Source organism: Schistocerca piceifrons, chromosome 7 (genome assembly GCF_021461385.2).
Source record: "Schistocerca piceifrons isolate TAMUIC-IGC-003096 chromosome 7, iqSchPice1.1, whole genome shotgun sequence".
Classification (NCBI taxonomy): Eukaryota; Metazoa; Arthropoda; class Insecta; order Orthoptera; family Acrididae; genus Schistocerca; species Schistocerca piceifrons.
In genome coordinates this window covers 248518973-248540563 of record NC_060144.1, presented here as the reverse complement: position 1 = coordinate 248540563, position 21591 = coordinate 248518973, and the positions used below count along the sequence as shown (strand labels likewise).

The window sequence follows — 21591 nt, the reverse complement described above, 5'->3', positions numbered from 1 at the left end:
TTCTTCGGTTCATTGGTAGAATTTTAGAAAGATATGGTTCATCTGTAATGGAGACCGCTTATAAAACACTAATACGACCTATTCTTGAGTACTGCTCGAGCGTTTGGGATCCCTATCAGGTCTGATTGAGGGAGGACATAGAAGCATTTCAGAGGCGGGCTGCTAGATTTGTTACTGGTAGGTTTGATCATCACGCGAGTGTTACGGAAATGCTTCAGGAACTCGGGCGGGAGTCTCTGGAGGAAAGGAGGCGTTCTTTTCGTGAATCGCTACTGAGGAAATTTAGAGAACCAGCATTTGAGGCTGACTGCAGTACAATTTTACTGCCGCCAACTTATATTTCACGGAAAGACCACAAACGTAAGAGAGATTAGGGCTCGTACAGGGACATATAGGCAGTCATTTTTCCCTCGTTCTGTTTGGGAGTGGAACAGGGAGAGAAGATGCTAGTTGTGGTACGAGGTTCCCTCCTCCACGCACCGTATGGTGGATTGCGGAGTATGTATGTATGTAGATGAAATAAGAGACAGAATGAAGGCAAATGATACATTGACAGATAGAATGGAAAGAAAATCATTAAAATTGTGCGAACGTGATGTGAATGCCAGATCATCTGTGGCCAAAGACGGTTTATGAATGGAAACCACCCGTCAGACGTAAGCGCGGAAGACCACGACGTTCTTGGAAAGACCACATGGATGGAGTAATGGAACATCGCAGCATCGACTAGGAAGATGCACTGGACAAACAGGCTTAGCGGAGGATAACAGGAATACAACAAGATGATGTTATTAACTGATATTTGTATTGATTAATCCTGTAATAATAATAAAATTTTGTTACATCTGAAGGAATACAACGTTTCATCGTCTTCTGAACACTCTGGCCTGCCTCTTTGGGTTATGAACTAAGAGAAGTATTCAGTCATTCAGATTCTATTAAAGGAGAGGATACGCAACTGGTGGAGGATAGTATCAAGACTAATAACTAGACGGGACATGTCGAGAAACAAAATCGTATCAAACGGATTGAAAATAGAGAAATTTAAAAAAAAAATTGAACTCAACGGAATGGGATACGACACACTCCTAGAATTAGTGGGGGGGGGGGGGGGGGGGAACGAGAGATGAGCGGGGAGGGAGGAAAGAAGTGAACGAGATAGAGGGGTAGTGGGACGAATGCAGGGAGAGGGAGAGGGAGGGAGGGAGGGGGGGGGAGAGAGAGAGAGAGAGAGAGAGAGAGAGAGAGAGAGAGAGGGGGGGGGAGAGAGAGAGAGCGAGCGCGTCCATCATCGGCGCAGCTTGCCTACTGCTGGTGTCCTGCACCGTTTAGAGCAGCTGAAGCAGCGAGAAACGAATAGCGGACGCCGTGTCCGGACGGCCATCATCCAGAGGCGCTTAAACCTAACGGAGGGGAAGCGACGGCAGCAAATCAAACGGTGGGCCGAAAGGCGTAAAGCAGCGACGGGCAACCAGCAATAGCGGTCGTCTGGTGACGAACGGCCCGGCAGAGCGGGAAACGGCCCAGCAGAGCGTCGCGACGCACCCTTCCTTTTATTTTCTCGGCGGACGACAGCGCCGGCGATACGGCCCAGATATAAAGATAGCGGCATGGCCGCGTTCACGGCTTTTGGAGGGCGCTCGTTATCATCGCGCCACGTCCGGAAGTAAGTCTGCGGACTCTTCACACGGTCGCCAACCGATGAAAGCATTTTTCCGCGAACGACGGTGGCATTATAGTACGACCGCAAAATAAATGTCGCGCAAAGCCGTCACGCTCCTTTCTGTTGGCTGCTATCTCGTGCGCTGTCCTCACCAGCACTCTATGTTACTTTCTCTGCGCCAGGGAGATGGCAGCAAATAAACCTTTTAACACGTAAGTGTGGCTGGACTGGTGTTTATCATCCGCTCTAAGCAATCTAACGACGAGGTGGCAGACGATTTAAGTCCAATGGCCTTAGTCAATACAGCAGCTTTCTCGTCGCAGCCAACCTTGTGAGCTTTCGGTAACTTACTAGAGTTCAATGCGTCTATACACGTTAAGTAATCATGAACTGAATCATATTATTACGTTGCTACCCATTGAAATTTCAACACCAATGTCGATAGCAAATAACAAAACTTCGCTGCGCGGGGTAGCCGCGCGGTCGCGAGCGCCTTCTCACGGTTCGTGCAGTATATATGTGTGTGTGTGTGTTCTCCTTACCATCAGTTAGTTTAAGTTAGATTAAATAGTGTGTAAGCCTAGGGACCCATGACCTCAGCAGTTTGGTCCCATCGGAGCATACCACAAATTAAAACAAGAAACAACAACTTACTGTTTATGTGTATTCCAGTTGATCAGATTTGTAGGTGATTTGGGGGTATTCAGAGTAAGAAATTCAGTTCATTTCTCGCAGCAACAATGATTGCAGTTGAACATCAAGACCTAATAAGTTTGGATTACAGATGCAGGTATGTCACTCCACAATGGTTCAATTCTGACAGAGAGGATAAATCCTAGACGCTGGAAAGTGGTTGGTGTCAGTCTTTCGGCAACCTGCGACCACATTTTTAATTTGGCGAGATGTGTAGAAAACGTGCTGGCCACGGCAACAGCTCAATACGCTATATATGAAAGAGGATCAGGACAAAATGTTGACATACTGTCTTGAGACATCTAGTCGAAAGGTAACATCACATAGCCCTCTAAGACAGGCCATATGTCACCGGCCATAGAAGTCAGTAATGTGACGCAGCCTTTCGAAATAAACTGCTATGAGAACCAGAGGTGACCTTGTTGCGGGCCGAACGATAGCCCGTACCATCATGTCAGTTGATGGACCAGTAGGGCAGTACGTCGACTCCAATCAGGCAAAGTTTTTTTCTCAGACGCTCCGCACAGGGGACCTTCAGCGCGATGCTCAACTAGGATTCATATGAAAAGACGACGTTTTGCCACTTCTGAGTCCAATGTGGGCTTTGAGCTCACAATCGGCGCGATCCTCTGCTGCTTCGTCAGGGCATGCAGCAAAAACCGTGCTGACGGTCAGTGGCGCTCTAGACGTCGTCGTACTATCCATACAGGTAGTTACATTGTTGCAAACAAACCTACTTCGCAAATGAAGTTACGTGACGCTGCTGTACGGTCCTGCACATTGTCCTCTCGGGCGCTAGTCTAGTGCGGCCGTTGAAGGTTCTGCATGGAGTTCAGTATGGCCCTCCTGAATCCATTAATTCTATATTCGTATGACAGTCCTGTGATTCCTACTAAGGCAACAACGCGGAATGCTAAATTGCGTCTCGTCTCTCTAACTTACTCGACACAGAAGACGATGTTGTTACAGACAACATTCTAATGCAGTTTCTGAATGAGAAATCGCTGCATAACCTTTATTTACAGAATGTAAATGACTTTACTCCTACCTACTTTGAGTGCTTGTCATTCGCTTATCCAAATATGACGAATATAGTACTTCATCACAGTTTGACGTTCGTTGCACACTGCCTTCATGGCGTTCCAATTTCAACTGACAGCAGTTTAGTTACAAATGGAATGAAATGGGTGTTCCCTGTGTATTATCGTAATCACGGGGTGCAGTTAACATGGTAATAGAATGGCTACAATACTGTTAGCTTATTAGTACGATGTATTGAAACCTAAGGTCGGTAGAGGCCAGAAAAAAAGTGATTATCGGTCTGAAATCGTACATCAGCTTAAGACTTCTATCGAAACGACTACGCCCGTAAGCCATTGCAACTACAAGCTTCTTAGCAACAATTAATACAAATGCATCATTTCGGCCAGTTGCTTGATGTTTTATGAGTGCGACATGGGTACTGTCATTTGTTTCGTCCTTCGCTATAAACTCTCTGCTGTCGGTATAGACACAGTAGTTGTGCTGTGTCGACATACTTTGTTTCGAACCTTGCAGGTAAGTACAGTTCCATTCTCATTAATATACGCTACAGCGATCGCTATGTTCTAATCATGTTATCAAATTTCTGAGACTGCTTGCTTGTAAGTTTTTCAAATATTTGAACTGCAACGGTATCATCAGTTTACAGCACTAACTGGGTGCTGGGCGTTCTTTGGTAGTAATATTTATAGTGAATAGTGCACTGCCGGCCGTTGTGGCCGTGCGGTTCTAGGCGCTTCAGTCCGGAACCGCGCTGCTGCTACAGTCGCAGGTTCGAATCCCGCCTCGGGCATGGATGTATGTGATGTCTTTAGGTTAGTTAGGTTTAAGTAGTTCTAAGTCTAGGGGACTGATGACCTCAGCTGTTAAGTCCCATAGTGCTCAGAGCAGTTTGAACCATTTGAACAGGAATATAATGAACGCTTTGGAGAAGTGGAGCTGCGGAGAACGCTGTAGATTAGATGGACAGATAACGTAAGTACACGGTCCAGTCACATTAATGTAAACACCGCCGTGTTCGACGTCAATGTGCAATAACCACTCACAGACGGAAAGTGGCAAACACTAACAGTGGAAAGTACACTGGTGTCCAAAACTAAAGCAACAAACGGAAATTTTGCAAGGTTGCCTGTATTTTGCCAGAAAGCAATATGAACCGGTGATACGAAAATAGAAACGGTGTAATGAATACGGATCGTAAACAATTGTAACATGCATAACGGTAGACAAAAGTGTTCTTCGTTTTCTGCAACTTAACAGATTTGCAAACACATTCTGAGAACAGGTTAATGTGCTCAGTATGGGGTGTCACCACCTCTGACTGCAAGACAGGCCTAACAACGGTGGGACAAGCTGTGAATGGCGTTGTCCGTCCCATCTTGAGGCAATAACGCCTATTTTTCCCGCACAGCTGCTTGCAGTCTTTAAGAGTGTTTAGTGGGTGCTGACGTGATGCAGCCGTACCCCTAGTGCATCCCAGATATGATCTATAGGATTCAAATCGGGAGGGCAAGCAGGCCACGCTATGCGTGCAGTATCTTCCGTTTCCAAGAAAACATCAGCCACCTGCGCACTATGAGGTCGAACATTATCGTCGAGCAATACAATGTCTGGGCCCACAGCTCCTAGGAGAACCGCAAATGAGATTCTCAGATCTCGTTATGATACCTGACAGCACTTAAGACTTGCCGATTTACCCGTACAATTTCATGAAGAGGGGTTCAAGTGGTAATCATAATCCCTACCCACACCATTAGGTATCCTCCTCAATATCGGTCTCTTTGGGTCCCGAAATCGTGTTCCAGGTTTCTTACAGATGCCAATCCATCGAGAATACCTCTGCAGACGAATGTGGGTCTTATCTGTCAGAACAACATTGACCCACTGTTCCACCGTCCAGGTGGCATGTTGAGGACTCCACTCTAGCTGTTCCCTTCTGTGAAGAAGGGTCAGACGTACACGTACAGAATCTCTCCGACAATAAAGGCCACTCTGCCGAAGCATTGTGTACACCGTCTGCCTCGGTACAACACGTCCAGTGGATGCTTCGACCACACATGCCAGTTGCCGTGCAGTAGTAAGGCGGTAATTCATGCCCGTACAGCACAATAACGTTCCTCTCTTCTAAGTCACACGTGGTTGGCCCTACCCTGGTCTTCGGGAAACAGTTTCGGTCTCTACAATCTGTCACCATATCCGAGAAACAAGAGAATGATTCACATTAAGCCATCGGGCAAAGTCAGTTTGCGACAGTCTTGGTTCCTTTCTTTCTATGGCTCTTCACCGCAAAGAATCTAGTAGGCATCTTCTCTGCGATATTCTGCACTGTGACTCTACACAGCGACTGTGGATGTGGGCCTACCCGGCAAACACTACCTCATTTGGTATGTGCCCTGTCGTCATCGTTTGCTTGATTGTCCGTTGACCGGGCTGGCATCTTCCATGTAGAACACGATTGTGCGGACATCTGGTGACAGTTTGTATGATTATATCTTGAGTTAAACATGGGATAGAAAATAGCAGTTTGTTGCTTTAATTTTGGACACCAGTGTACATGAAGTGTGTCGGGAGGACACGGTAAATAGTGCAGTCGTTGTCGTAACGGAGCCATTTATCTGACGTCCAAAAGGGCATGATCATTGGGCTTCGGGCCAAGGGTAGAAACATTTCAGAGACGGCAAAATGGCGTTATCCAAAACCGGCTCCTAGGCAACTGTGGCGTACCACGGGCCATAGATGACAGGGTGAACGACGGCTGTGGAAATATCTACGGGCGAATAGATGTAGAACTGTTGAGCAACTGACCGTTCAGATCAACCAATGGGGTTAGGAACCTCGTTTCCTCAACTACCGTTCAGCGAACGTTGCCATGTATGGGAATCAGAGGTAGGCGCCTGGTCCATGCACCCATGGAAGGCTGGAATTTGCACACCAATACCACTGAGTGGCTATAGGCGACCTCTTCAGATCAATCACATGTTTTGCTCCATCGGACACATGGCTGTTGTCGTGTACACCCGTAAACAGCTGAAAGCAAACACCCTGGAACAATCGCGCAGGAAGTTCCTGGATAGCATTCCGTGGGTGATCTAGTCAATATGGGAGGCACAATAGATGGATATTTCTGTTAATCCATCCTTAGGTGCCATGGCCACCCGTACACCCAGTTTGTTTTTCCTTGGCGCGGTGGCAACTACCAGTAAGACAATGCACGGTGACACACAGCTCGCTTTGTCTGTGGCACCACCTCGACTGTGCTGTTCGCGCTACGGACGCTCAACAGAGAAACCTAGAGCAGCTGGCCATGACACTGGAGTCGGCATAGCTCCACATACCTTTCGACACCTTCCACAACCTCATCGACTCTCTTCCAGCACGTCTCGCAGCGGACCGCGTTGCGAAAGGTGGTTATTCAGATTTATGACAGTTGGTGACATAAATCCGACTGTACAGTGTAATAACGATGTACTGATTTGGAATGGATTGGCAAGAAAGAAAAATTCGTGGCACAATATGACTAAAAGAAGGGATCGATTGAGGGGACATACTCTGAGCCATCAATTAATAGTTAATTTGGTAATGGAAAGAGGTTTGAGTGTAAAAATTTTAGAGGGGGTCCATAAATGTGACTACAGGAAGCTTGTTTAAATGGATGCAGGATGCAGTAGCGATGCAAGGATGACGAGGCTCTCAGAAGATTCGGCTAAGGTGGCGAAATGAATCAAACCATTCCTCGGACTGAAGACCACATCATCATTCACTTGTCACTACGCATACGGGAATGCACTTATTTACATCTCGGATGCATAAGTACACAAGGAAATTCAGCTACGAATATCATGCTGTCTCATTGGAAGGCGTCAGATTGTGTGGTAACGGAATATTATTTTCGTTGAACTACAACGTGAAGTCATGTGTCCAGTTGCGCTTTAATTGAACAGTCAGTGAGTTCCACACAGCGCACTCACCAGGTACCACTGCTCCTTGTAGAGGGGATCCGGGAAGAGGCTCTGCACGCCGATGCCGCGGTAGTGCTGGCGGTGCTGCGTCTGCGCCTGCGCTTGCGAGCGGGCGCCCAGGAACGACGGCAGATCAGCGAAGCCGCCGCCGAAGCGCGCCTCCGTGTAGTCTCGCTTCCGGCGTCGCTTCTCGTGCTGTTGCTGCACCCACGCCACCTGCACAGCACACGCAAACACCCCTGTACTCTCAGCTTCCCTGCCGTCAATACGTCGGCGCTGTAAAGCGAAGTTTTCGTATGAGATGGCGGTAAAAATTACTTGTCCAGGGGTGTTGACGTCAACGGCATATTTCGCAATAAATAAAAAGTAACCTTTCTAATTATGCATCACTACTAAGAAGAAGTTAAGTACACCAGGTCGAACTGCTAAAACCGAATAAAACCAGTATTAAAATACGAAGATGTGCCTTCTCTACCATCATCAAGGTCATTTATCTGCAAGAATTACTAAAACAAAAATCTATGAAGACACAGATAATTGAGGCATTTTCCGGAACAAAGGCTCATAGGACAGAACGATTATTAGACACAGAGAAGTGTAAATACATACTTTTAATATATTTGCATTAAAACCCGAGTCTAGTGCTCAAGTTGGTTTTAATACGATATGTGCTACTATTCCGTAAATCTTTCCATTATGTCTCTGAAATTAATTATAGCAGGGTAGATCGAAAGGCAAAATTATTGTAAGGCGACCAGTTTCGATCTTCAGATGATCGTCTCCATACCTACAGCCTTATTGCTGGACGATGGCTGTCCATGGAGCAGAAACCGTTGAATGACGATGGTCAGCTGTTCCATGCACAGCCATTGCCGATCAAAGTGGTTGTCGGTCTGCAGATGATCATGCGATTATCGAAACGTGTCAGCGTTTTATATATCTTGTCTTGCAATCTAGACTGCTGTAATTAATATCCGAGATCATATTTTGGTCGCTTAATTTCAGAGATTACATTTTGATCGGTGATATCTCCAATAATGTTTACAAAAAATAATTTTTTTTCCGTCATACTACGTATTTTAACCTATGTTTTCGATATGAAAAATGTTTCTCTTAAACACTTATAGGACTTTTTTCCCGTAAATCGGTGTCAGTAGGTTAGAATGAGCAAAAATATTTCTTTTTTCAAATGTTGTTTTAACCCTCAAACAAACATTAAAATCAACAGTAATACTATTCATAATACCACCTACAATCAAGGGATCTTCAAAAAGCACAAAAATAAAATAACAGAAAATAAACTGATAAAGTACTACTGTACAAATAAAATGCCACTGTGTTGTTCTGTATCACATACATTGTGATGGACAGTTTCTCTGGTATATTTTCTGATTACTGAAGGACCTTTTGTTTCTCTTCTGCGCCTTATTTCTGTTCTGCATGGATGTCGATCTTCTTAATAACGTCTGGTTGCTGGTGACAATCTCCTAGCATATTGTTTAACCACGAACTACTTTCGTTACTCATGTACTTAAATAAATACCTGACATCCTTTTCTTTTTCTGCCTTCACTGCATTAATATAGTGGCAGGTTTTTCCAATACTCCATTACTATATTTCTGTTTTCTAAGTCAGAATGATGTATATGGACCTTTGTATGTCGGTCAGCCTAGTACTAAAACAACTGCTGATGTGGCTGCTGTAATCCAGAGCTCATTTCCAGTCTGGAACTTCAGCCGGTATGACGCAAGCTGTGTGGTAGATATTACGCTGATTTCGTTGATTAAACTGGACTGTGCACCAGCTGCGACAGGACGGGGGTTTGACGCTGACTTATCTGTTCCGCAACCGGCGGCCCTGAATTTGCGTCCCCTACAAGGGCGCGCTCAGTGCTACCGAATGATTGCGACAGCAGAGAGGCTACCAACACAATACGCCACGTCTGCTATAGTGGCCCCGCAGCGCTGCACACGTTATGACTCTAATGCCATCGCAGTTCGTAACATCCCATCGCAGCTTCTACTAACACTCAGCTGAATCTCAACACATCTCCCGAACCTTTCAGCAGCGGAACCAACTCTCTGAAGTGGTCTAAGAGCGAAGCTTACGCGCGATAGTTTGGCAGAAACTTGAATTTGTTTTCAATTATGATTCTTTCATGTGTATTTCTTACGTTTGTTATTATCAGCTGTTTATTATTCTTTTTAGGATGTTTTCTGGTTGGCAAGTTAGTGCTTCAACCAACTGACCATGTGAAAGAAGTGTTTGCCGAAGGTATTTCACATAATGACTAAAGATTCTCTTTTAATGCTGCAATACGCAAAGCTACTTCGAGTACAGAAATCTCGTAAAAATCACGACTGTTCATCACCTGATTCATACGTATGTAACAATTTACGCTGATGTTGTTGTTGTTGTTGTTGTTGTTGTTGTTGGTGGTGGTGGTGGTGTTAGTAGATGGGTCCTGCTCCTTTTCACTGATGGCTGGGATGAGGCGGTGATAGGACAATGCAACCACACAGGGTTATTTACCTGCCCCTACCTAAGGGTTTTATGCAACCCTCAACACTTTCAAATACTACAAGCAAGATTTTAAAATTCTCTCCTTTGTTATGTGAGAACTATTAGTCCTACAGAAAAGTGAACCTGTGATAGATTGAAAAGGGCTGTATACGGACGACGTGACCCACCCACCACTCTGAGGGATGTATACCGAATCACCGTTGAGGAGTGGGGCAATCTGGAAAAACAGACCCTTGATGAACTTGTGGACAGTACGCCACAACGAATACAGGCATTCATCAATGCAAGAGGACGTGCTACTGGGTATTAGAGGTACCGGTGTGTACAGCAATCTGGACCACCACCACCACCTCTTAAGGTCTCGCTGTATGGTGGTTGAACATGCAGTGTGTGGTTTTAATGAGCAATAAAAAGGGCGAAAATGATGTTTATGTTTATCTCTATTCCGGAACTCTCGGAACAGACGTGATGCAAAACTTTTTTTGAGGTGTTTAGTTAAATTTTTTTGCACTGGGCTACATTTTCAAATACGTTTTCTTCAGTAACTCTAAAACTGCGCACTCCTGCAAAAATATATTCCACATAAAATGTAGCTACATTGTATTTCCTATAAAAAGGTCCTGTTCATTTTTTCGGTAGAATTTATACCTCGCGTACAGCGAGCGAGAAGATCTAAAAAATCTCTTACGTGGTTTTTGAAGTGGTTGTGAGTTGCATAAAACCCATGCGTAGGGGCACTTGGATCACGCTGTACATTGAATCACCAACAAAGATTAGCTGGAGTTTGTGGTTGCGGGAGAATTTTAGCAGAGGTGTTTACTGTGGAGACATAAGAGTTGGACCATGAACACAGAAGATGCTGACGAGACAATGAAGGGCGTCTGATCATGGAAGGAATGATATATGAGAAATTATTGTTAATGTGGTTATCATAGTAAGCAACAATGGCTGCTGAAGTTCCCTTGAACAATTTAGAAGAGTACACTTGGAGCGAACAGAGGTATTTTGTTATGGATGCGGTAGCTGTTTAACCCCGTACTACATGACAAGCGATTTACAGAACAGCTTTCTGGATTGCAGCTGCGTACCATACATACTGCTGAGTACATGATCCACTTGCTGCCTCGACGACAGATACCTATTTGTGTCTTGTGTAGGGCTGATGAGGAGACGACGTTTCGAGGATTTCATATTTTAGGTCGTAAATTAAGTTGCAGTAACATCAATGTTATGTCAAAGGACCCATCGAAGTAATGACGGTAGTGCAAATGCAACGTCGAGTGGTACCGTAGCCTGATTTGCCATATTTTTAAGCTACTCGTCGAGAATTTTCAAGTACGCCATATTGATAAGCATCCCTCCCTCCATCCTCCCTATTATTGCGTAAATTATACATAATATTTCCACCTCCAGACTTTCTAAAGTTTTACAAGGTACTCTTTGGAGACTGAATGGTTGTCTTGCTAGAAATTGTGCTCTGTGGAAATCCCTCATGAAGCAGATCTTGTCAAAGGCATCAACATCAACATAATTCTTATCGATGCACAGAAGCATGATTGACCGTAGAATAAGAAGAGTTGTGGGAGGAGGATTATCTCACATCAAAGTCACTACATAAACAATCACGGCGAAGTCACAGCTGTGTGTTTTATAGCGATCGAGAGCCAATAAATCCACTGAAACCTAACAGTTTAACTGTAAAATATTGTGGCAATTTAGTTTAGTGTTAAATAAATAGCCGTACAAGAGAGCATTCTATTTCTTTTTGGAAGATCCTCCACGACCTCTCGATGATTTCAGTTTGAGAAGCTTAAGTCTGCAGTAGGCAGTTTACGTCCCTACTTTACCAAAGGCAAAATTGGGCCAACAGTGATCAGAAGAAAGCGATTCCACAAAGACTAATGTTACTATGTTTACCGAAATAATAATGTGATAAATAAAATGATTATTTTAAAAACTGATAGAGCTACAGAATGCACTTAATTTTTCTAGGGCCGCCGAAATGATACAAGTACAATCTCAGTACATCATCAGCTGTACAAGCAACCTCTTAGAGATGAACCTTTCTCTTCTTCCATGCAGACGTCGGATATACACAGTTTCAATTTCACAGCGTATTTACTTTCGCGTTATTTGCTTCATGCTGTAAGTGCCCCCGTCGTTTTTGTTTGTTGCTGCAGCTTTCTAGCGGAGTGGAGACAAACGTGTCCGGAATATTTAATCTTCTTTTTTGCATAAAGTAATTAAGCATATTTACTTAGAAGCAGCACGGTCGGACAGTGCGACGCGCTAAACGTGAAAAAGAGAAACAGTCTGTACGGAAAATTTTCAACGACGCAATTTCCACATACTAGTATTATTTACATGCATCGCCTCCTCTGTTTCACAGTAGATTACATAGGGTTTCAAAAGCAGCTACGTTGAAGGTATAAATCTCAATTACAGATATGACTCCACAAAAAATACTATGATGTTCGCAACGATGATGGACAAAACCGTACCATTAAGAGGAGGAAGGATAGGCGTTTAACGTCGCAAATAAGGTCTTCAGAGTCCAAGCACAAGCTCGGATTGAAGAAGGTAATCGGCCGTGTTCTTTTCAAACTAACTATTTAGAGAAATTATACGCAACCGAACTAATTGCACGAAAGTAAGTACGAAATGTCAAGAGTTATCGTTATTTCCCTTTCCACTTTAGAAGATAACGTTTTGAGTCACGAACTGTGATGCAGAAAAAAAAAATCTTCCTCCTTTCCAAATACTAGAAGTATTATCAGTACTGCCTAGCTGTTAATGTCATTGCCAAAAACTCTTTAGAGATAACAATGCTTATCAAGATGACAACGTAAAATAGATGTAAACTATGTGGACACAATCCACAACCACTGAACACACAGTATTTGGTTGACCAAATACTGGCAAAGAATTAGTATTAAGGTGTGTCGGTATCTTGAAAGACAGATGTGTTGAGATCTTGTGATATTACACGATGCGGAGATTTTCTTGTATCAAAAAATTCTACCAAGATTTTTTAGGTTGGAATTCCAAATTTTGTTGTTTCGGAGGGCAAGCGCAGAAGAGCTTCAAACCTATGATCACTTCCGATCACTAGTTACTCAAGTTTTCGAAACAGAAGATACGAAGCAGAACAACTTTTTATTTGTTAAGAAATAACATTTAGTAATAACACGAAGAAAAAATGTTGTTACAAAAAATTTGAAATGTTAAGTTTTGGCTGCAGTTAATATAGAAAAGTTGCAACGAATGAGAAGTGAGCACAATGAGAATTTATGGTTTAAGATACGAAGTGGATAGTTGCGCTTTCCACACGGCGAACTAAGGGCTTGCACCTAGAGCGTAGTACAGTGAAGACGTGTTGGACGTAGTTTTTCCGGGTGACATACAGCCACAAGTTGCTATACTTATTAATTCACAAAAATTTAGCGACCTTTGTGATATACACTGCGAAGAAGCTAAGTGTTTGAGGCCTTGCACACTGGTTGCAACAGCCGAATGCCGCACTAGAAATTTATTTGTCGCGAAATATGTGAATGTCTGAGTAGTAAATAATTCGAGTCAAAATGTACCTAATAGTCGCATAGGAGTAATTCAAACTCACTCCAGATATTATTTGACTAGCAGACCCCTGATTCTTTAACTGATCAAAAATCCACGCGCAGAAGAGCTTCAAACCTATGATCACTATGGATGTGTGTGATGTCCTTAGGTTAGTTAGGTTTAAGTAGTTTTAAGTTCTAGGGGACTGATGACCTCAGATGTTAAGTTCCGTAGTGCTCAGAGCCATTTGAACCATTTGGATTAAATGTTTGACGTTAGGCTCGTAAGCGAGGAAAGTTAAAAAAATTTAAGTTATCTTTAAAGTTTGTAGAAAGTCGCTAAATGCTCTCAGTTACAAATACTGGATGAATACAGTCCGGCTATTTGCATGCAGTGAGTTATGCTGCAACAAAAAACATACACTGTTTCTAAATTTAATACTTATCTTATTGTGTTGAACCTTTCATATAATATTATACATTTTAAATGAGTAGATTATGACAGCATTATCAATTTTTGAATTAAGGCAGTAATTACGCTACGTATCGAAAATTAGCTGCTTGCTGCTTCTGGATGCCGTTAAATAGACAACCTGGAATTCGAACACTGAACCACGAATCTTGAACCAGGATAGCCGTTTACCGTTACAGGTGATTTTATGCAGTTCATGTTCTACAATGGCATTAATAAACTATAGGTTGGACTGGAACTATTTTTCACCATTGTATGATCGTATCCAGACTCGTATACGAACGGACCAAAATTTATAAAAATCGACCGTGCATTCAGTTCCACACCCTCCTATTAGTGACTCCTATTTTTCTCGGAATTTTTAACATCTTGCAACGTTTTACCAGGTCGAACACTGTTTCCAGGTCGACAACTCCAATGACTATGTCTTAATTTTTCTTCACTCTTGCTTCCATTATCAAGCGCAGCATCAGAAATGCCACTCTGGTGCCTTTTACCTTATAATATTCTTACAAGTAGAGTTCATGAAAGTGAAAACTGAGACAATGGTAAAAAACAGTACATTTTAAACGTTCTTTTTTCTCAAATCACGCTTTTTTCAGCAGGTGCTCGAATTTATTACCTTACATATCGGTATGAAACGATCTGCACCTTCATCTGGAAAATTCCTGGCTAGACTTCTACGAGGCCTGCTGATCACTTACATATTCGAGCACATACTACACTTCACACCAATCTGACGTTTGTTGCATGCCGTCTTCGTTCTGCCGCAATTTTAATGTACAGCAGTGTAGTTTCTGCCACGACCGGAATGGCACTTGGCCATAGCATTTGGCTTAGTACACGTAGTGGCCTCACCGGACTCGTGCTCTGCGGTGCACATCTGGGGGAAATTCGACTCTCGTTCCGCGTGCAGCTGCGCTCAGCGGCCGCTAATGGCGCGGCACCAGACGAAGGTCGCAGGGCCCTGCAGCCCTTTTTGCACTGCCGCGTTCTGCCCTGCGCTAATTGAATTACATCTCCATATCAAAAGGCTGCCTAACTCGAATCACATGCGTCTCTTCACGGCCAATTCAGAGCTCGCTGGTGCGAACACCCACGCCGCGACAGCTCGCTTTTGTCTAGCACAGTGGGGGCGAAGCACTCTCTGCGAGGCCGTCTACACCGCCGACCTCTCGAGTCCCGACATTTCATTTTACGCACTGTTTCTCGCGTGAACACCGTGCATCTGTATCTCCGACTCGTGCAGTGAGCAGAGCTGGGTGTTACGTATAGCTACCCGAAACTAGGGATGCTCGATGATCATCGATATTTGCAAAACTGTCGATGTTGGAGTTAAATACGATGTTTAAACATCGATACTCTCGTCTCTGAAACATCATAAAATCGACGTTTAATACAAACTATTCACATTTGATGCTGGCAAAAAAACCAGGCTACTTGTTACCACTGTCAAGAATTGGTTTTATTCAAACGAATCTTTTTACTGAACATGTCTCTCAACATTAGTGGAGTGGTTGAAAGACTAGAAATAGTATTTGGAAGAAAGTCACATGTACGGACTTCAGAAATCAATTTCACTTCATCCATCCTTGCCACAAGAGACGACAGCCCATGTACATATAACCAGCATTAAATAAACAAGCAACTACATAGGCGTCCGCGGCCAGTGTCGTGATGATCAAAATTCTGAGTGTCGTAACGCGTCGCTGTATAAAATACTTCAGTACTTGCGTAATACTTGGCTTTTAAAAGTCCCTTGTAATACGGTCGAAACGCTAGGTTTACAATTTATAGTTAAAATATTTTATACAATGACGCAGTACCACATCGAGAATAATTTTAATCATCAAACCAATAGCTTTATTTTTCCATCTCTGATTTATTCCAGAGACAAGCGGTTTCGGCATTCCATTATGCCTCATCAGGCCTCCTATGGTGACACAGAGGCTGAGCTTTTATTTCCAGGCAAAATATCATGCAAAAGCGAACCAATATCCGCACCAGCGTATGTAATACGGCTCTACAATAGTATACAATTTGAACGCTCAAATATGTGACTGGTTTTCTGAACACTCCCCCACCCTACTACATCTAGATTGGCTTGCAGAATCACCTGACTTGAACCCCATAGAAAATCTGTGGAACATTATCGAACAGCGGGTAAAACGCCAAGATTACCAACCCCGCCGTCGGTGGAATTCCGCGATTAAAACCTCAGCGGGTGGCTTATCTTCGCTGCGACGTATCTGAAAAACCTTGTCGAGTCACTTCCTAACCGAGGCCTGATGTGGCATAATGGAATGTCAAAACCGGTTGCCTCTGGAATTAATCACAGATCAAAACGTAGCTGTTGGTTCATTTATTGCGGAGTGTATCAGAAATTGATATCGCCTTACGGTAAGAACATTGCGCAATAAGAGAGTACATGTTCCAGGCTTCCCGCATAAACAGTTCTCTTGCGGTACGGATAATAGGTGGATGGCAGTGTGCGATTGAAACGGCATGGCGACTGGAAACCCACTCCAAAAGTTGGAATACGCGTTACAATACGATTCATGTGGGCAAAACGTCTAAATTGCGCGCGGATTCGCAGTAGAATTCCAGCAGCATATGAACCAAATGCAATGCCGCGTCCAGCCGTAGCGAAATGGTACCAATTATTTGACCAAGGCCGCACGGACGTGGGTGATGTTGGGAGGAAAGCCCAGAGCTTGGCCCATGCGACTTCAGTCTTCTCGGCAAGCATAAACGTCAAGAATTTGCTGCAGCTGTTGAACCGACGGCGTGAGTATGAGCATTCCCTTAACAGATTACAGGAGAACAAAGAAACAAAATTTGATTTACAAAGTAAACATTATAAAGTAGCACAAGAGAAGAATAGTTGGGAAACTGGAACTGTGCAGTTCAGTTACTATCTAAAAGATCGCCATCTCTATCTTAAACAGGGCGCATCTCTAGTGTGGAATGACATCATCGGTACTACCAGTGTAAAGGTACAGAAAACTGCACTACAATATTTTAGTTGCATAGTCCGCATCAACAACACAGTAAACTGAAAGTGAAACTTCTCTCGAACTATGATTTTGATAGTCTGTATAGAAAAAACTGTGGGATATGTAATGTTATTTATTTCTGTATTTATAAATTAATAAATATCTTAAATATATTTGTATGTTGCTCTTTCCGCTGTGCAGTGAACTCATCAGTTAATATTGATGTTTGGGATCGATCATGTCAGACTATCGATGTTTTCCTGCTGGTAATGAAATCTAAATCAGCATCAATGATAGAAATGTATCGCACATCCATGTCAGAAACCCTTTTTGAATTAAACTTTTGCTGGCTTGCTTGTAAGCTTGAGGGTGTGGAACTGAACACATTGTCGATTTTATACAGTATGTGCAAGAACTAAGAAGGAAGTATTCAGATGAAAAAGTGTGTAAGACAGTGACGCAGCCTCTCGTCCGTCTGTTGAACCTATACACTGAAGAACCAATGACGGAAATAAAAGAAAGATTCAAGAGTGGAATTAAAATTCAAGGTGAAAGGATATCAATGACAAGACTTGCTTATGACATTGCTATGCTCAGTAAAAGTGAAGAATGACAATATCTGCAGAATGGAATGAACATTCTAATGAGCACAAATTAAGGACTGATAGTAAAGCAAAGAAAGTCGACAGTAATGAGAAGTAGCAAAATGGGAACAGTGATGAACTTAACATCAAAACTGGTGATCACGAAGTGGACGAATTTAGGGAATTCTGCTACCGTGGAGGCGAAATAACCCATGACGGACGAAGCAAGGACGACACAAGAAGCTGACTAGCACTGACAAAAAGGACAGTGGATAAAAGAAATCTACTGGTATCAAACATTGGCCTTAATTGGGGAGAAATTTCTGAGAACTTACTTTTGGGACACAGCATTATATTGTAATGAAACATGGACTTCACGAAAATCAGAAGAGAATGACGAATGTTGAAAATCAGGTGGACTGACAATGCAAGGAATGAGGTGGTTCTCGGCAGAATCGGCGAGGAAAAGAAAATTATGGAAAACAACGACAAGAAGAAAGGACAGTATGACACGACATGTGTTAAGATGTCGAAGAGTAATCTTCATGGTATTAGAGGGAGCCGTAGAGAGTAAAAACAGTAGGAGAAGGCAGAGATTGGAATACATATAGCAAATAACTGAGGGAAGTACGTTGCAAGTGCTGCTCCGCGTTGAAGATGATGTCCTAAGTCAGGAATTCGTGGCGGGCCGCAAAGAATCAGTCGTAAGACGTAGGACTAAAAAGAAACTGCACTTTACAGTACCACATACTGACCTCACATCAGCGTTGTATCTGCAATATAGCTTAATATCTTAGCAAATTCTTGGCTTTACGTCTGTTTAAGCGTGACTGATTTAATTGTCAAACTTTACGCAGTACGCATCACACAAAATTAAACCAAGCATGGATATGAAGCTTGCCTAGCTTTGAAAATCCAGCTGAATGCATTTTTAGCTTCTTCAATTACTGTTTTCTTTAATGCGAACAATGAAAGATTCTTACACTAAAAGAAATGGTAGTAAATCAAAGGTAATTTGGTATGTTACCACTTCGTGCATTTTTAATGCAAACATAACTAAAATTGTCAGTTTATCCGGAATGTTGCCACTTTTAATATCTTTTCATACTGAACAGATGAGTGATACACCTTCTCTGGTTTCCAGAGCTCGCATTATAGAGCAGAACGCGGGCATGTAAGTAACAGACGAATCTTGTCGCTGCTTGGGCAGTAGAAGTAGTTGTGTCGTAGACATAGGACGTTGTGTACCTTCGCAGAATGAGCAGCTTGGATAGCAGATGTGCCGCACAGAGATTGCTATCTGAGACGTTCCGTATGTGTAACCTCAAGATGAAGGGTGATTTTTAAAATTATCACATAAAGAGACAAAACTTCTGAAATTGATACTGTATGTTCAGTTTGTTAGTGGCCAGCTCGAGTTCAGTAATTACTCCTACGCAGACATTTCATTGCGTCTAATCATAACAGCGTGTTGGCAATCAGGAAGAACTATCAATCATGTGTTCAGTATTCTAATTAGCCTTCCCTCATTTAAATTAGTTAAACAGTATTGCATTAGCAATCCATGAAAACCAACTTCGCAAATTATGCCGTGTGACATTGCGGAGAAAGACAATGCTGATTGTCCATATTAGTTTACTTTTCTGTCACTGAATATAACGTCAATGAACTTTTTTTTGTAGTTTGTAAATATTTCACAAAACACTGAAACAAAAAAGTTTATTGGCTGTCGTTTTATGGCCGTGCTTCCACAATGCGCACTTCCGGCCTTCGGCTGCCTGGAAAATTTTTCTCAATTCGACATGCGTTACCCTGCTCTGATCTTATTATCTAGCTTGTTTTCTTCATCGTGTACGGTTAAGAGCAGTAATAGCCTTCACGAGCTGAATTTCACTATTTCCGCTCGACATTTATAACACTCCATGAACTAAGACCTTTGCATCCCATCGCTGTACATTATTATTCGATAAGGTGAGGATACGGACTGATCACTCTTCGATTTTCTTTATTGTTAAATTTCGAATTCTGTGCTGGGCCATAAATTTAGTAAAGAAGTACGATGCAGTTCTGAAAATATTTCGAGAAAGTCCCCTTTGCCCATCTCCGATAATAGCTTAGTGCGTGGGGTAACACTACAGTAATCAAAGTCGCTCGTTCTGAGATCGTGAGAGACATTTTTTTTGTTTTATTTGAATTCCAAATTTATCATCAAAAGATATTATTTATTAACAACCGGTAACTCAATTTTTTTTACTCCAAAACGTTTCTATTTTCAATTACTCCTCATAGGGAAACAGATTAAGATTTGTTAAGAGCTGAACGTTTGGTTGCACTTTTAACTAACTTATTTAACGACGGGTTTCGTAGCTTAGAAGCCACATCCTAGCTTACGTTAAATCATGACATTAAACTTGTGATATGGACGGGACCGAACATTCCTTGTGTGTGAAAAAATTAGCGATTCGTCAGATAAGCGGAAAGCGTGGGTCCACCATTCCTCAAGCGTGCCACGAATCCCGAAAGTGTGACAGGAGGCCGAACGTAAACCGTTAAGCAACAAGAGGAATCGTGGACCCAAGCCTTCTGCTTACCTGACGAAACGCTAATTGCGTCATTTAGTCATAGACAAGGTATGTTCGGTCCCGTCCATGTCGCAAGTTTAATGTCACGATTTAACATATCTAACCCGAAGTTCTGGCTTCTAAGCTACGAAATTAGTCGTTAAAAATTATTTGCAGGTGCAGCCAGGCAGTTAACACTCAAGGTGTCTACTTACGGCTGTGGTTGTCCTTCATACAAGACAGTGTGTAACAAATTAAGTTTTGATGCAGACATGAGAAATGAAAATACATATACAAACAATACATATAAACCAACGTTTATTTCATTATCTAATTGATGTTGCGCATTTTCTATCAAATTTTTGAACTCAGAGCTCCGGGGGAAAGATATTAAAATAAAGGCATTGGTATTAAAAATGTCAGTTTTTGGTAATTAACATTTTCATTTGTTACTGAATATGGAATGAAAGTTGCTATTAAAGAGATTCGAACCACCTGCTTTTCGGTTACCAGACATTTATGCAACCCAACCAGCTACCGGCGACTGCGTTAGTAGTGCCCAGTTCTCTGAACGGCTTGAATCACCGGGTGTGCGCTCAGCAGGAGACAAGCCCCAGCGGTCACGTGAGCGGCATGCTGGCGTTGGCGCGGCGGCCGCCCGCGAGGCTGACTCCAGAAGTCCCCCGCGGCCCCAGCGCTGGACCTCGGTCCCGCTCTTTGGCAGCTCGTTCCAGATCAGGTCGGCCGCCGTCGCCAGCCCCAGCACTCTGCTGCTCCTTTTTGTTGCGCTCTCTCGGTGGGAAAACAGAGCTGGAGAGCTTTGTTTTCGCGCTCCGAAGCGCCCGGCCAGCCTTTATTATTGAAAGGCAGTGTGGACGTGCTGCTTCGTGAGAGCTGCTCCATTATTTAGCTAACCCCGCCCCGCCCCGAGTGGACTGAACGTCCTGCTTTTCCGACCTATCGCGGCACTCTTTTCGAAACTCAAAAGATTTTTTTACGCCCGCCCGCCCCCCCCCCCCCCCCCTCCCCGTTTATCTGCCCTGTTTCTTCCCTCAGGCGCCACGCGTTATATATACAAGTGAGGCTAGTAAAAGCAGTGGAGAAAGGTGGTAAAAAGCTCGGGTGGTATAATCAGACCTCTAACGGTTTCAAAAAACTTGCAAGTACACACGGCTCGCTTCGCGATCTTAACTATTCACAGTCAGAGACGAAAGAGCCATATCTTTCCCTGAAACTTATAGCTCAGACTGTAATTACTGCAGAAAATTTCCATGAACTGATTACACGCACTCATACTTTTGAATACAATCCTCCCAACTAACTTTTTTTTCCTTTTGAAGAAGTTAGTCCCGTGAAAGGAAGGAAGGAAGGAAGGAATAAACTAAGAAAGAAAGATTAGCGTAAAACTTGTGTCGATCATGTCTCATTAGCTCATCAAATGAATTCGCAGTTCCGAATAAAGGCTACCATCAACTGTAGAGTGGAATAACGACAATGAAAATCTGTGCCGGATCAGGACTCGTACTTGCATTTCCCGCTTAT

General features: G+C 43.1%; 1 protein-coding gene across 1 annotated transcript in view; it reads right to left on the bottom strand.

Moving 5' to 3' along the window:
- LOC124709143 (furin-like protease 2) overlaps positions 1–21591 on the bottom strand; it is a 467447-nt gene that overhangs the window by 264746 nt on the left and 181110 nt on the right. The window contains exon 2 of the mRNA XM_047240815.1: positions 7366–7572. The gene's annotated coding sequence lies outside the window, so the exon portion shown is untranslated. The remainder of the gene's footprint in view (positions 1–7365; positions 7573–21591) is intronic.